The following is a 17124-nucleotide window of genomic DNA, read 5'->3' as shown; positions in this document are numbered from 1 at the left end:
GGTGCAACTGAAGGTTTCATTGGAACCTATGTAGTGTGATGCAACGCAGCACCATGCAGCTTCTGATCGGCTGCTCCAACGGAATTGATACAGCACAACGCAGCCCTATGCAGGCCCTTGCATCTCAAAACCTCACAGCTCCTGATAGGCAGCCCAATCAGAACTGATGCAGCGTGGTACAGACCAACCAGGATCTTGCATTGCAGCACCTTTCAACTCCTGATCGACTGCTTCATCAGAAACAATGAGGCACACACCGTTGCAGGACATTGCATTTCGACCCCAAAGACACAAAGGTACAACTCCCAGCGGGCTCAACTAAGTCCTGAACCCGGTCAGTGCTCTGTCGCAGTCGGCCTGAACTTGTGACCTTGTCCAGGTCCAGTGAGCCCAGATAACCACAGTGGCAAATTGTGCTTTTTAGAGCTCTTTTTCACTACCAAATTTAAAAGCTCATAATTTTGGCTCTAATGATTGGATTTGATTAATTTTGGTGTCATTTTATTTACTATTTACTCTTTTGCCTCCAAGACAAAACCTCACTGCTTTTGCGCCAAGCTATCACTGGGTTAAGCACAGGTTAATTTAGTGACTTTTGTGGTTCACCCTGATAAGCAAGGATTGTGTTTATTATTTGAATGGGATTTCCAAGACCCTCAACTGATAACCCAATTTCTTACAATATCTATCTATCTATCTATCTATCTATCTATCTATCTATCTATCTATCTATCTATCTATCTATCTATCTATCTATCTATCTATCTATCTATCTATCTATCTATCTATCTATCTATCTATCTATCTATCTATCTATCTATCTATCTATCTATCTATCTATCTATCTATCTATCTATCTATCTATCTATCTATCTATCTATCTATCTATCTATCTATCTATCTATAAACAAACAACATTGTTAGACCTGTCAGCCCTTTGGGTGGTCCCTCCTCATCATTATTTATTTTGTCCCACTTTTGCCTCAAACCCTGTTATGAATTTTTCCTTTTTGGGAACCACCAGACTTTTTAGTGTTGATGCAGGGTCAGGGAGCCATTTTCCCTACCCCTGGAACTTCTGTCTGAGGGCCTGAGACACAAAATGGAGGCCCCCTGTGACATCATCAGAACCCACTGGAGATTTCTAGAACCTTCTGCAACATTCTAGAACCCTGTGACAGTTGGGAGGCAGTTTGGAATGTTGGGAGGCCATCTCAGTGTGGCAGTTGGCAGTTGGCAGTTGGCACTTGACTGGAGAGGAGAGAGGACAGAGATTCAGAAGGAGGAAGGAGTGAGGCAGCAGGGGTGGAAACCAGTGCTTGGAGTGGGGTCCAGAAACCCACCCTTGATGCTAGTCCCTACTGACCAAGCCCAGCCTAGAGCCCTGTGTGGGACCAAGACCAGAAAAACCATCTTAAGGACCTAAATATTGTGAAGAGGCCTTAAAGAAGACGACCCACAAGTTCCTGACCTGTACAGTAGTGTTCTCCTGGAGTCCTGACGTCGAGAAACCTGGAGACCTGGAGCCCGAGGTGGAGAAGCGGCGCTGACTGAAAGCAGACGTCGTACCCGGAGCTGCCAGAGGTCGATAGAGGGCGCCGACGGAGGTCGTGGAGTCACCGGAGGTCGAGTAGGAAGTCACCTGAGGTCGAGTTGAGGCGTCGACGGGGAAGTGAAGTCCGCCCTCCGGAGTCGCCGGAAACTAAGGTGAAGCGCGCAGGAGGTCGGGAGTGGAGATCGCACTCCGGAGTCGCCTGAGGTCGAGGTGAAGCGCGCAGGAGGTCGGGAGTGGAGATCGCACTCCGGAGTCGCCGGAACCCGAGGTGGAGCCGACGGAGGTCGGGAGTGGAGGTCGCACTCCGGAGACACCCGGAAGCGGGGAGACCGTGACCCTGTGACGCCGGAACACGACATCGAGCCAAGGCCTCCCAGCGACATCGATCCGGAGCCGCCTCACGGCACCGACCCGGCGTCAAGTAAAGCAGATCGACGCGACATCGAACCGAGGCCACCCAGCGACATCGAACCGGAACCGCCTCACGGCACCGACCCGGCGTCAAGTAAAGCAGATCGACGCGACATCGAACCGAGGCCGCCCAGCGACATCGAACCGGAACCGCCAGACGGCATCGACACGGCGTCAAGTGGAACAGATCGACGCGACATCGAACCGGAGCCGTCCAGCGACGCCGACCCGGCGCTGAGCGGAGCCGATCATCGTGAAAAGGGCAGTAAGTGGTAGAAAGGGCATTTGAGGCTCTGTGGAGCCCTAAAAGACCATTCTAGGGTCTAGAGGGGTGTTAGAACCAGTCTGGGAGTGCCAGGGGTGAACTGAGACTGGTGTAGTGACCTCTGTGTGGGGTTGTGTATTTTGGGGGAGCCAGATCCTTAGGTTACCCTTATTCTACCTCAGTTCAGGCCCAGCCTTGACCAATCTAGGTGGGACACCCCCCATGTCATCCAAATGACCACAAGCTGTACTTGGGCATAGTAAAACCAGACTACCTCATAAATGTGATCTGATTTGCAATTGTAATTGATTGCTTATATTATTTATTGAAGGCGTTTTATTTATGGTCTGACTGTATTTATTCCTGCATAGTATTTATTGTCTGACAGTATTTAATTGCCCTCTGTATTTATTGCACCTATATTTATTCCGTGCTTATTTATGACCTGATCCTATGTATTGAAACCCCACTGTGGTATTATTTATTTGACCTGCTCTTTTGAGGAAAATCTTATTGTATTGTATTTATTTTTATGAAACCTGCAACTAAGAGAAAAAGATAAAGACAAGCTACTTTCTTTCATAATTTTTACGGTGTAGTGTCGTTTTTGGAACAGATGAACTCATGGTTATTGTGAGGGTGTGACGTACGCTTCACACGGTGCCTGTACCCCAACCGCTCGAGCCAAGCTACCGTTGTGCTTGGAAACCTGGTGACTGCTGACCCGGTTGCCCGGTTTCCAACATAAAATTGGTGTTCAGCGGTGGGATCGAGCTGTGCTTGCGTCCACTCGACAATAACGGTGGGTAGTCCATAGGCCTACACCGGGAGTTTTCTCCAAGCGGACTTCCTAATTTTGAGTTTTGTTTTTTCTAAATTTACTTCTGGTGGTGGGAGGAGGTATTACAAAAGGTACCCCCCTGCATAGCTTCTGTAAGCAACTGTCTTCTATCCTGAGTGGGCAAAATGGAGTTTGTATTAGAGGATGTGGAAACTTATACTGTGGCCCAACTCAGAGAGTTTTGTGAGCGAGAGGGGGTGTTTTGTCCCCAAGGTGCAAAGAAGGGTGAACTCCAGACAAGCTTGAGGGCTTGGGGGGAGGCACGACGAGAAAGTAAAGTGGAGAAGGAAGATAGGGATGGAGAGCCTGTCAGCGAGAGGGCTGGGTTGTACCAACCTGAGGTGGGGGACCTAGTAGTGGGGACCAGAACACTTTCAAGGAAGGGCAGCAGTGTCTCTAGCAACGGCTTATTAGAAGCAGAATTCACTGACCGGAGGGAGAAAAGACAGCTCACATGGGATTTGGCGAAGCTGGAGAATGAAAAAGAGGAACGGAGGATGGCTCACGAGTTGAGGCTCAGGGAGATAGATCTCCAGATCCTACGGGTCGGGGCACACCCTGTTCCTAGTGGTGGCAGCGAAGAAAGAGGAATCACCAGGGAATCCAAACCCTATTTGCCAAAGGACATAGTAGCTAGCTATAGTGCAGGTGATGATATCGCCAAGTGGCTAGCGGCCTATGAGATCTCATTAAGGGTCCATGGGGTTCCAGAGAAGTACTGGGGAGGGGGATTGTACAAATACATGCCTCCAGCTGGTAGGGATACATTATTGGCCCTGGAGCAGGATGAGCAGACCCACTACCCCACCATGAAAGTGGCGCTCGTAAGGAAGTTTGGACTAACACCCGAGAAGTATAGACAGAAGTTCCGGGGTAGCCACAAACTGGGCACACAGAATTGGGTGGATTTCCTGGACTATGCAAAGAAGGCATTAGAGGGTTGGATACAAGGCAGCGAGGTGAGGGACTACGAGGGGTTGTTTGATTTGATGTTGAAGGAACACCTGCTCGAAAAATGTTTCCCTGAACTGCGTCAACACCTGGTGGATAGCAAGCTGACCAATCCCCGGAAGCTTGCTGAGGAGGCGGACATTTGGGCTAGTACCCGGGTGTCCACAAGGGGGACTGGAGGGGACTCTCAAAAGACCGGACAGGGCGCCCCCCAGAAGAAAGAGGGAGGGGAAAAGAAAACGGAGTTCTCTAAAGGCCCCCAAAATAGTTCCCAGGGGAAGGGAACAGGATTCACCCCTAGGGCTAACCCACCCAGAAACCCTAAGCCTGGCCAGAGTCAGCAGCCAAGGGTTGTCCATTGCTACGAGTGCGGTGGTATCGGGCACTATAAGGGAGATGTGAAGTGCCCAAAAAGACCACCCCCTCCCAGCGGAGGAAAGGCCCCCGGAGTAGCTAGTGTAGTGCTCGGGGAGGAGATGCCCTTAGATAAGGGAAGGGAGTGGGCGGGTGTCACTTTAGTATCCCTGGGAGAACGGGAGATGGTTCCTAAGATCCAGGTGCCCGCAAATACCACAAAGTATGGGCAGTGGGTCACCATCAATGGCCAAAGAGGGGAGGCTCTGAGAGACACAGGAGCCAGTATGACTATGGTACGTAGCCAACTGGTGTCTCCAGAGCAGGTAATTCCCCGTGTACTCCACCCTGCCGCGATGGCTGATGGCAGAATGGGCCACTATCCGGTGGCCGAGGTTCCATTTGAATGGGAAGGGGTTGCAGGTTCACTTCGAGTTGCCGTAAGCCCTGCCGTGCCAGTCGATTGTCTGCTGGGGAATGACATGGAGCACAATGCTTGGAAGGAGGTGGAATACCGGACTCATGCTGAGATGCTGGGTACACCTGACTGGGCCTGTGTCAGCACAAGGTCCGCGACTACCCGGAGGGGGAGTTCATTTAGGCGGGAGCCTGGAACAAAGGCACCGCCGGCTGCCGATCAAGGGAAGAACCGAAGGCAGGAGGAGCCTGCCTCGGCATCCGCGCCCCGTGTGACGGATAGGCCACCGGAGGTGGTGGACCAGGAGTCCGCGGAGGGGGATGTTACCAACTTGGAGAACCTACCCATCCCGGCCGAGTGGCACGTGGAGGGAGGGCCGACCAGGGAGGAATTCTGCAAGGGCCAGAAGGAGTGTCCTACCCTTGAGGGGCTGAGGCGACAGGCCGAAGCCCAGGCAGCAGGGAACATTGAGGGGAACTATAATATTTACTGGGAGGATGGCCTCCTCTACAGTGAACCCAAGGCACCCATGCACAGATCGTCACGGGCCTTGGTTGTCCCTCAACGTTACCGAGCCTTCCTTCTGGAATTGGCTCATGAAATCCCCTTGGCAGGACACCTGGGGCAAGACAAGACCTTTGCCCGTCTTGTCCCACACTTTTATTGGCCTCAGATGAAAGTGTCGTCCGACACCTACTGCCGGACATGTGTGTCTTGTCAAGCCAGTGGGAAAACAGGGGTGAAGCTGAAAGCTCCCCTGGAACCACTTCCTGTCGTTAGCACCCCCTTTGAAAGGGTGGGCATCGACATTGTGGGTCCGTTAGATCCGCCTACTACAGCTGGTCACAGGTTTATCCTGGTTCTGGTGGATCATGCCACACGGTACCCAGAGGCCATACCTCTGAGGACCATTACTGCACCTGTTGTGGCTAGGGCCCTGATGGGAATCTTTACCCGAGTGGGTTTTCCCAAGGAGGTTGTGTCCGACAGGGGGACCAACTTCATGTCAGCATATATGCGGGCGATGTGGAAGGAGTGTGGAGTGACATACGGGTTCACCACTCCTTACCACCCCAGACCAATGGTCTGGTGGAGAGGTTCAATAAGACCTTGAAAGGCATGATCAGAAGTCTGCCTGAAAGCCTGCGGAGGAAATGGGACGTCTTCCTACCCTGTCTATTGTTTTCCTACAGGGAAGTGCCACAGAAGGGAGTGGGCTTCAGCCCCTTCGAGCTTTTGTATGGGCACCCTGTGCGTGGACCTCTCAGCCTGGTGAGAGACGGATGGGAGAGAACTCCCAGAAAGCTTCCCCAGGACGTGGTGAGCTACATGCTGGCCTTCTGGAGCCAAATGGCTAAGTTGTGGAAGCAAGCTTCTGACAACTTGGAAGCCAGCCAAGCAGTAATGAAGGCGTGGTATGACCACAATGCTCACCCGGTGGAGTTGGAGCCTGGCCAGAAGGTGTGGGTGATCGAACCAGGAGAGCTTAGCGCCCTCCAGGATCGCTGGTCAGGACCCTTTGAGGTGTTGGAGAAGAAGGGTAAGGCTACCTACTTGGTGGACCTGAAGACCCCTCGTCAGCCCCTACGGGTGCTGCATGCCAATCGCCTCAAACCCCACCATGAGAGGCCCGAAGTCATCTTGCTGATGGTGACTGACGGAGCAGAGGACGCGGAAAGCGAGCCTCTCCCCGACTTATTTGCGTCTCAAGAAAAGGATGGGTCGGTGGAGGGAGTGATTCTCTCCCCATCCCTAACTCCTGAACAGCAGGAGGACTGCCGCCAGGTCTTGGGGCAGTACTCTTCGTTGTTCTCCCTTGTTCCGGGTAGGACTCACCTGTGCGTCCATGACGTGGACACAGGAGACAGCCCACCTGTGAAGTCCAAGATCTACCGGATGACAGACAAGGTGAAGGCCAGCATTCACAGTGAAGTCACTAAGATCCTGGAGCTAGGAGTGATTGAACCTTCCAGCAGCCCCTGGTCCAGTCCGGTGGTACTAGTACCAAAAGCTGCACCACCGGGTGCCCAACCGGAACTGAGGTTCTGTGTGGACTACCGGGGACTGAACTCAGTAACCAAGACTGATGCTCATCCGATCCCAAGGGCGGATGAATTGATTGACCGGCTGGGAGCTGCCCAATATTTGAGTACCTTTGACCTTACATCCGGGTACTGGCAGATCTCTTTGACTGATGGAGCTAAGGAAAGGTCAGCCTTCTCCACGCCCAAGGGCCACTACCAGTTCTGCGTGATGCCCTTTGGGCTCAAGAACGCACCTGCCACGTTTCAGCGTCTGGTGAACCAGATCCTCGCCGGAATGGAGAGTTTCACTGCTGCTTATCTGGACGACATCGCCGTCTTCAGTAACAGCTGGGAGGATCACTTGCGTCACCTGCAAACTGTTCTTCAGGCCCTGAAACAAGCTGGGTTAACGATCAAGGCCAGTAAATGCCAGATCGGGCAGGGGTCGGTAGTGTACCTTGGACACTTGTTGGGTAGGGGAGCGGTGCAACCCCTCCAGGCGAAAATCGAGGCAATCCTGGCCTGGGAACCCCCCAAGACTCAGACTGAGGTCCGAGCTTTTCTGGGCCTCACAGGATACTACCGCCGCTTCGTGAAGGGGTACGGGACCATGGTGGCCCCCCTCACGGAGCTTACGTCCAAGAAACAACCTCGACGGGTAGTTTGGACGGAGGCTTGTCAGCAGGCCTTTGTGAAACTGAAGCAAGCCATGTGCCAGGCCCCGGTCTTAAGGGCCCCAGACTTTTCCAAGGAGTTCATTGTCCAGACGGATGCATCGGAACATGGCATTGGGGCAGTGTTATCGCAACTCAATGAAGAGGGTCTGGATCAACCCGTGGTCTTCCTATCCCGGAGACTACTTCCCAGGGAACAGAAGTGGAGTGCAATAGAGCGTGAAGCCTTTGCAGTGGTATGGGCTCTGAAGAAGTTGCGGCCATACCTGTTTGGCTCGCACTTCCTGGTTCAGACCGACCACCGACCCCTTCGTTGGCTGATGCAGATGAAGGGGGAGAATCCCAAGTTGCTAAGGTGGTCTATTTCCCTACAGGGAATGGACTTTCAGGTGGAACATCGGCCTGGAGTGGACCACGCCAATGCAGACGGTCTCTCAAGGTATTTCCGCCTTAGTGATGAGAACTCCCAAGGGGTTGGGTAGCTCTCCCCACTTTCAGCTGGGGGGGACGCGTGTTAGACCTGTCAGCCCTTTGGGTGGTCCCTCCTCATCATTATTTATTTTGTCCCACTTTTGCCTCAAACCCTGTTATGAATTTTTCCTTTTTGGGAACCACCAGACTTTTTAGTGTTGATGCAGGGTCAGGGAGCCATTTTCCCTACCCCTGGAACTTCTGTCTGAGGGCCTGAGACACAAAATGGAGGCCCCCTGTGACATCATCAGAACCCACTGGAGATTTCTAGAACCTTCTGCAACATTCTGGAACCCTGTGACAGTTGGGAGGCAGTTTGGAATGTTGGGAGGCCATCTCAGTGTGGCAGTTGGCAGTTGGCACTTGACTGGAGAGGAGAGAGGACAGAGATTCAGAAGGAGGAAGGAGTGAGGCAGCAGGGGTGGAAACCAGTGCTTGGAGTGGGGTCCAGAAACCCACCCTTGATGCTAGTCCCTACTGACCAAGCCCAGCCTAGAGCCCTGTGTGGGACCAAGACCAGAAAAACCATCTTAAGGACCTAAATATTGTGAAGAGGCCTTAAAGAAGACGACCCACAAGTTCCTGACCTGTACAGCAGTGTTCTCCTGGAGTCCTGACGTCGAGAAGCCTGGAGACCTGGAGCCCGAGGTGGAGAAGCGGCGCTGACTGAAAGCAGACGTCGTACCCGGAGCCGCCAGAGGTCGATAGAGGGCGCCGACGGAGGTCGTGGAGTCACCGGAGGTCGAGTAGGAAGTCACCTGAGGTCAAGTTGAGGCGTCGACGGGGGAGTGAAGTCCGCCCTCCGGAGTCTCCGGAAACTAAGGTGAAGCGCGCAGGAGGTCGGGAGTGGAGATCGCACTCCGGAGTCGCCTGAGGTCGAGGTGAAGCGCGCAGGAGGTCAGGAGTGGAGATCGCACTCTGGAGTCGCCGGAACCTGAGGTGGAGCCGACGGAGGTCGGGAGTGGAGGTCGCGCTCCGGAGACACCCGGAAGCGGGGAGACCGTGACCCTGTGACGCCGGAACACGACATCGAGCCAAGGCCGCCCAGCGACATCGATCCGGAGCCGCCTCACGGCACCGACCCGGCGTCAAGTAAAGCAGATCGACGCGACATCGAACCGAGGCCGCCCAGCGACATCGAACCGGAACCGCCTCACGGCACCGACCCGGCGTCAAGTAAAGCAGATCGACGCGACATCGAACCGAGGCCGCCCAGCGACATCGAACCGGAACCGCCAGATGGCATCGACACGGCGTCAAGTGGAACAGATCGACGCGACATCGAACCGGAGCCGTCCAGCGACGCCGACCCGGCGCCGAGCGGAGCCGATCATCGTGAAAAGGGCAGTAAGTGGTAGAAAGGGCATTTGAGGCCCTGTGGAGCCCTAAAAGACCATTCTAGGGGCTAGAGGGGTGTTAGAACCAGCCTGGGAGTGCCAGGGGTGAACTGAGACTGGTGTAGTGACCTCTGGGTGGGGTTGTGTATTTTGGGGGAGCCAGATCCTTAGGTTACCCTTATTCTACCTCAGTTCAGGCCCAGCCTTGACCAATCTAGGTGGGACACCCCCCCATGTCATCCAAATGACCACAAGCTGTACTTGGGCATAGTAAAACCAGACTACCTCATAAATGTGATCTGATTTGCAATTGTAATTGATTGCTTATATTATTTATTGAAGGCGTTTTATTTATGGTCTGACTGTATTTAATCCTGCATAGTATTTATTGTCTGACAGTATTTAATTGCCCTCTGTATTTATTGCACCTATATTTATTCCGTGCTTATTTATGACCTGATCCTATGTATTGAAACCTCACTGTGGTATTATTTATTTGACCTGCTCTTTTGAGGAAAATCTTATTGTATTGTATTTATTTTTATGAAACCTGCAACTAAGAGAAAAAGATAAAGACAAGCTACTTTCTTTCATAATTTTTACGGTGTAGTGTCGTTTTTGGAACGGATGAACGCATGGTTATTGTGAGGGTTTGACGTACGCTTCACACGGTGCCTGTACCCCAACCGCTCGAGCCAAGCTACCGTTGTGCTTGGAAACCTGGTGACTGCTGACCCGGTTGCCCGGTTTACAACAAACATATTTTTCCATAAACGTTTAAAATCCATTTTTAACATGATAAAATATATTAAAACATATATCAATAAGAAAATAGAAAAATATATCTAAAATACTTCTCACCCTAATGCCGTATTAGCACAAAACAAATTAATGCCTGAAAAAATAACAATACACTTTTGAAAAAATGATAACACTAGACACTAAAAGCAATAAATAACACAATCAAATATCTCATTAACAAATAAACAAATACTTTTTAGAGATATCTGTTTATTAACTGAACAAAATCAATAAATACTCATCAATTTAATAAATGAAAACATAACAACCTGCCAAAAAAATGAAAAAGCAAACTTAAAATAAGAAACCAAAACCACATGAAAAACATACCTAAATTTAAAATGATAACAACTTATAACACAAAAACTACTAAAACTTCACAAAGTTACAAAAACCCAATATCATGTACAATTATATTTTAAAAAGCAATATAGAGGGCTTAAAAATATAATCTTACTTCTATAGTCTATCCAAAGAGACTTCAAAACAAAATTTCTTTTGTCATATCCCCTAAAGAAGAGGCCAGTGGCATTAAGGAGTCTGGGGCCCTACACAAGATACATCTTAGAGACCCCTATTTGTTACTCGTTGTTTGCTAATTCTCACCCCAGTGATGCTAAACAATATTGCAATAAACATTTTCAGAAACAATGGATGGCAGCTCTAGCTTCCTGAAGAGTGCCATCCAAATAGTACCAAAAGAGAGACATTTAGGGGTCTATTAGGATGGCGGCCATCCGCCCGCCATCAAAACCCGGAAAACCGCCGGTCCGATTAGCATCACGGTCGTGACCGCCGCGGTGTGCTTTTCCACCTGCCACTTTTCTGCCAGTTGCAGTCCACCCACTTGCCTGGCGGGCATAGCTGGACTGCTACAATTGTTGTGGATCAGGGCCAAGCACCGCCGGCACGATTATGATGCCAGTGGTAGCCAACCATTCCGCGGCGGTTCCACCGCCATGGAAAGGCATGCCGAGAATGTCTCCGGGGGCCCATTGCGGGCCCCCAATGTGTTGCGGGTGTGTGTGGGTGCACTGGGGGGTACATGTCCCTGTACCAGGTGGCAGGCACTGTGCAGTGCCTGCCACGCAGTGCAGTGACATGCATGACGCTCCTTTTCACACCGCGGCGGTGCTGCTGGCAGCAGCAACGGCCACAATGTTAATTACCAGAATCCAATCGCCACGTTCGGATTTCGACTGCGGAGCATCCTAATTGGACCGGCAGTTATGCCGTGGTCCTTGCGGGCGGTCTTTTCCCACTACCATGGCGGTCGGGGAGATTTTCCGACTGCCATCCTAATAGACCCCTTATTTTTTAACTGGATATAGTATTTCTAGATCAGGGATTAGCAGAAACCCTTTGATGATTGGGGAGAGGAGTTGGCCTAATGGCTAGGGCGGTCGACCTTGAATCTGGGAAACCAGATTAGAGTCTCGCCAATGACACTGAACATTCTGTGATTCTGGGTAAATCACTTAATCTCCCCATGCCTAAAAAAATGAATGTGTCCTCGTAACGCAACTGGTGCTATGTAAAGTGCTCTGATACCCGATACCTTCGGGTCAAGTTCGTGCTATATAAAACTCTGTAAAAAAAAAAATGCTACTAAAACTATATGCATAATGTGTATTCTTGAAGTGGGTTTAAGGCTATCCCTTTCCATCCATCTCTTATTGAGTTAGTCACATTTCTCTTCTGCCCAGTACAGGGTCAGCCAACTTCACCATTCGCTAATTTCACGGTGAGCAACGGCAGAGCACTTCACTTCAGTGGTAGGGACTACTTTTGCAATTTGTGCTTTTAGAGACCAAAAAATATTTTGGGGCATTTTTATTTTTTGCTTAGATAGACGAGGGCCCATAAGCTTCCCCAACAATAAAGTTTTGCCAAAACTTTCAGAAGACAAAACAAGAACTGACTGAGCCAAAAGGCTGAAATCCACCACTTGACCTGTTGGCTGTGTCGTTGCTAGTTTTCATTTGCAGCAACAACATTTTATTTGGAATTCAGGGTCTAATTTATGAGATATTGGCGTGGGGCAGTGCCGCAACTCTTCTTGCTGTGCTGCCCTACGCCAATGTAAAAGGGCAGGAATACAATGTATTTATGAAATATCATTGTGCATTCCTGTCCTGGATTCAAACTAGCCTGGCTGATGAGGGGTAAAACCCCCAAATCAGTCCCAGGATGCTTTTTTCCAGTCCAGGGAAGACCTGGCTTGGCAGTTTGTGCTGGACTGTTCCTATGAGGAGCAGTGTCAAGACTGATTTGCATATGGCTGGGACCAAACTGGGGTGGCATGGTGAGTAAAAGATGATGGATTTAAACCCAAGTCTCTTGTCTGGAGTGAATGTATGATTTATTCAGCATTCCATCCATCATTTGTTTGCTTAGCACTAGTATTAAATTAAGATATATGCTCCTAACAATTGAAATTGTAACTTTAGTTTTAGAATATCGCTAATCACAAATAAACCACCCTTCACTCCTTTTGTTCTTGATACAAGAGTGAAAATACAAGCACTGCATTGATGATGTGTGCACCTCTTTGTGCAGACAGTTATCTCCAACTCTGGTGAGTAAGAGAAGTTGTGGAGTGGAGAAGGAGAGATAGAAAGAGATCAGCATGGCAAGATTCATGAAGTAGAGGTGGAATAGAGGTAGAACTAGAGGGGAGGTAATGAGAAAGGTAAGACAGGGAGAGACATAAGGTAAAGAGAGAAAGGTGAGATGCAGAGGGGTAGAAAGAAGAAGAGGTAACTAGAGTAATAGGGCAACAGGGATATATAAAATAATAGAGTGCGGGAGACAGGGAGAGCTACAAACAGGGAAAAAGTGATGCAAAGAAGGTGAGAGTACTGACTTTCATCAAGGGATGAAGTATAGAAAGAGGTCAATCAAAAATAGAGTCAAGATAGAGTTACAATCAGACAGATGTAGTGGTAGACAGGCAGTTAGACGTGATGAGGAGACAATTGGTAAACCAACATAAGGCATAAAGAACTGAACAAATCAGCTAAGTGGATCATCTTATTTAGATAGTTATTTATTTATATCATTTATAAAGTACTGTGACCTAACAGGTATCCTGGCACTGAGGAAAATACAGGGGAGGAAAAGGAGAGTGTGGTTCCTACAGTGTAAACAACAATTAAGTTTGCCAAAAAAGACACTGTTTAACACTATTTAACAGCTTTAGGGAACCCGTTTGTAGTGCCTTTCTAATATGCAGTTAGTTGGGGGAATATCTCAAGGTGTCTGAAAGATTATTCCATACTTGTGGGGCTGCAATCATGAAGGCTCTTGCCCCTTTCTTGTTTTTCTGACTTTGACTACATAGGCCAGATTAGCTAATGAGGAGCATAGTAGGTTCCTGCCTGGGACATACCATTTAATCTTATTTGCAGAGGAATTGGGCCACATCCATGAAACAAGTCATAGATGATACAGGGGGCTGTGAACCTAATTCTTTGTCTCTGTGGTAACTGATGTAAATCTTCCAAGGCCAGTGATACAGATGACCTTCTGGGTATATTCAGGGCTCATTTATCCTCCACTGCTTGGCCTCTGTGTAGCCAATTAAGCAGGTATTCTGGGGCTCCCAGCAACAATCCATTACAATTATCAAGCCTGCTTAGGATGACACTATGGACTAGCAGGGCTCTAGATGAAGTAGGCAGTATCGGAAGAGCGTTACATAGTGCTCTATTTAAATTGAAACAAGACCCAACAGTCTTATTCACATGAGATTCCATGCTCAGATTTCTGTCAAAGATAGCCCCCCGGATTCCTAACAGTCTCTGATGGAACGGGAGTCTCATCAGAGGGAACTGGCCAGAGGTTAAAGGGAAGCAGAGCCTGGGCCTTCATTGCTGAGCAGCAAAGAAATTCAGTCTTGTTTTCATTAAACTTCCAAGAGTTGTATTTAAACGTGCTGATGATATCATTCATAAACCCGATTGCCATCCTATGATTTCCTTCTAATGATAAGATAAGTTGAGTGTCATCAGCATAATTGACTAGGCTGACGTTGTGCAAATTAAAACGTGAAATCAAAGGACTTAGGTATGTATTAAAGAGAATAGGGCTAATTGACAACCCTTGTGGGATGCCATATTGAGCAGTCCTAATCTCAGAGCGAAAAGGTGTAAGGGACACCGCTTGCTGTCTATCAGACAAATAGGAATGAAGCTACTTGGCAACTGTGCCCATGACTCCAATTGAGGTTGGTCTAGCCGAAAGCATATTGTGGTTTACGGAATAGAACGCGACAGACAGATCTCACAAGATCAGGACCACAGATTGACCGTTGTCGACTTTCATTCTAAGCTCATCCATAGAAGTGAGCAACGCTGTTTCAGTCCCATGGCTAGGTTGAAAACTGAATTGCTCTTCTTCCAAAATTTGATTGACTTCCAGAAACTGAGATAACGTTTTTCTAACAAAAAGTTCCAGAATCTTTACGGGATACGGTAGAAGAGAAATTGTTCTGTAGTTGCTTAAGATTGTATGGCCCAACGATTACTTTTTTTAATGAATGTAAAGCGATTGTCCTTTTCCAAACTGCTGGAACTTCACCAGTTTGCAAAGAATGGCAACAAATTTGCAAAATCCATGGGAAAAGTTCTGCCGCCTGTTCCTTTCAAACCCTGTGAGGTAAAGGATCCATTGTAGTCCAGGCTTCAGTCAAGAATAGAGCCTCCCTGTCCCCCGATTGAAGTAACAAATGCACCTCAGCTGAGTGCTTCACCAGAGATCTCACGTTGAGAAGTCCACATTTATAAAATACTAGGATCAGGGATCTCAGTGCCACCAGAAGTGCCTATAGTAACTCCCACAGTAGTCAGATACTTACTTAGTTACTGGGGCGCAGAGCATCAAATCACCTAGTTCAAGCAACTGCTCTCTAATGTATACCGTATGCTTATATGAGGAATGATGTCAGTAACTATGTAAATGCACTAATATATGTGGTAGTGTTTTTATTTTCAATAAAAACATTATTTTGTGAAAAAAAACATAAAATAGAAAATGTGATTTTATTGAAAAATAACAACAAATTCCTATTACAGTGGTAAAAAGATTTAAAGTGAATTTTATGGGATTTAGCCTCGATCTAGGACATGTACAAGTGGATACCAAAAAACGACAAATGTGTTCCAAATTTCATGTACAAAAAGATTTAAAGCGGTACATCAGTGCCAAGGATAGCGATGGAGCGGGTTACCAGCTTGGGTTACTCACACATACCATATACTCACCTGGGTCCATAACATTCATACAAGTAAGCTAGTAAAAACCCGCTGTCGTCAATTTTGTGATTTACCTGTAATTATATATTTACCTTTAGCAAATCTTACCAACTCGATCTCCTTGTCAATAATTTTCCTTTACTCAATGAATCAGGTTGCTGAGTTAGTTTAAAGTAAAAATGACATTAACTTTACCTTTGAAATAACCACAAACTCGAAAAGTTTTAAAATCTTTAATCAATAATTTTGTGAGTCAAAACCAAATACAGTTTAACACCTTCTTTCTTCAAGAAGAAGTCAACCAAAGCAAAGTCACGAACAAATGATCAATGAAGATGGTACCTGGAGAGGGAGAAAAATAGAGTGCAGTACAAGGACATACTACACAGATTTATAATTACCTAGGATAGGGCGATGACCAAACCCCTGGCCTAGGAGTCGGGTGAAGGCCTCCCAAACAGGACGGGAGCTGAAGATCAAGACAGGTTCAAGACCGGGAAGGTGACCTCTTCTAAGTGCAACGCCTGCGTGGCACCCCTCTCTGGCACTACTCTCCTCGAATAGTTCTTCCGCAACTCTAGATGATTGGATTATCCATCAGTATTTTGGTCTTTTGAGCAGGGTCTCTGGCATCTGAAAGGTCTGAGACAGCGTCTCGGACAGCGTTTGTGGCAGCATAGAAGTTGGGTCTTGGTCTGCGTGACGGGTCTGCGTCTGCTGTCTGGGGTCTGACAACTAACTAACTAACCTACATCAATTATACTATTCTGTGTTAGTGTACCACCCCCCAATGTTTCAATATTGTGTTTTCTCCTATTCTGATTGGACAAGGCAAGGGGGAGAATTCATCACACCATACTAAAAGTAATAATTTTCTTAAGACCATTGTTCTATGTTTACGCCCCTTAGTTTACTTTCCCAAAGCTTTAGTCCCACCCGCATTTCACGTTATGATCAATACATTTTGAAAGATTATTTAAGTTTTGTCCTTCATCCGGGTCAATAGGTGGAGTTCTCAGGCGTCTCTGTCCAGTGTGGCCTTGGCTGTGTTTCAACTGTGCCATCATGGTTTCTGGCAGTTTTTTGTGTGACTGCGCACAAGTCAGGTAGGGTAGGGATTTCAGTCACCCTCCGAGGCCCAAATATGAACTAATAATAAAACCAGAAAAAGGCCACTTATCTCTACTCTATCCCCATTTACTTATTTTAATCTTTCACATTAGTGTTTAGTAGAACTTGTAAGGTTTAGTTTAAGTAATAGCATACGCATTATCATGTGAGTTTCAAGTGGCCATATGAAGAGCTATTGCGCAGCTGCAAAGTTTCATCCAACCATAGAAGACGTCATACTACGTAGGTGCAGTATACACATGTGCAGTGAAGTTCCCGCGCTTTTTGGCGGCCATTTTAAGTCCCTCGGGTTAATTGTTAGTAATACACATATAAAAGCTTCCCCTAGATACAGTATGTCGTGTATAATGCAATATTAGTATTTACAAAACAGATTGGTTACGTGATTACATGTTATTTGAGAGGATTGCATACAAGCAAGTTTCTTTTATATGAAACCTTGCTCCATCAATCCCCTCTCTGATGGCATTTAATGCCATCACTAATTTCTACTAAACCAGATACCAACTTTAGCACATCTGAATTTCTTCTTCAACCCTTTCATTTCTTTCTTTTTCCTTTTTGCATTGTAATCCTCTCATTCTTTTGTAAAAGTCTCCTTTTATTCTTCCAGCTGTATTTCTTCGAGTTTTCTTT

This window comes from Triturus cristatus, chromosome 9, assembly GCF_964204655.1.
Source record: "Triturus cristatus chromosome 9, aTriCri1.1, whole genome shotgun sequence".
Taxonomy (NCBI): Eukaryota; Metazoa; Chordata; class Amphibia; order Caudata; family Salamandridae; genus Triturus; species Triturus cristatus.
The sequence above is the reverse complement of the archived record's forward strand: the minus strand, read 5'-3'. Positions refer to the sequence as shown.